Source organism: Penaeus monodon, chromosome 23, assembly GCF_015228065.2.
Source record: "Penaeus monodon isolate SGIC_2016 chromosome 23, NSTDA_Pmon_1, whole genome shotgun sequence".
Classification (NCBI taxonomy): domain Eukaryota; kingdom Metazoa; phylum Arthropoda; class Malacostraca; order Decapoda; family Penaeidae; genus Penaeus; species Penaeus monodon.
Genome location: NC_051408.1, coordinates 36817073 through 36817307, shown reverse-complemented (window position 1 = coordinate 36817307; position 235 = coordinate 36817073).

Here is a 235-nt window from a genome sequence, read left to right as displayed (position 1 = left end):
TGCTAAGCACCCGTGGCCCTTTTAACGTATTGAACTATCACACAGAAAAAGACCATGGGGAAATATAAACAAAGTGTGCACATTTACATCTGATGAAAATGCAAAATTATCAGATGCTTTTGACAGAAATGTTTGTTATTCTGTTGGCATTTTCCGGCATTGCAGTTGGTCACCATATTTTCTTTCACAGTGACCAAAGGTGCTTTTAAGCTGGCGATGTTTTTTTTTTCTCGTT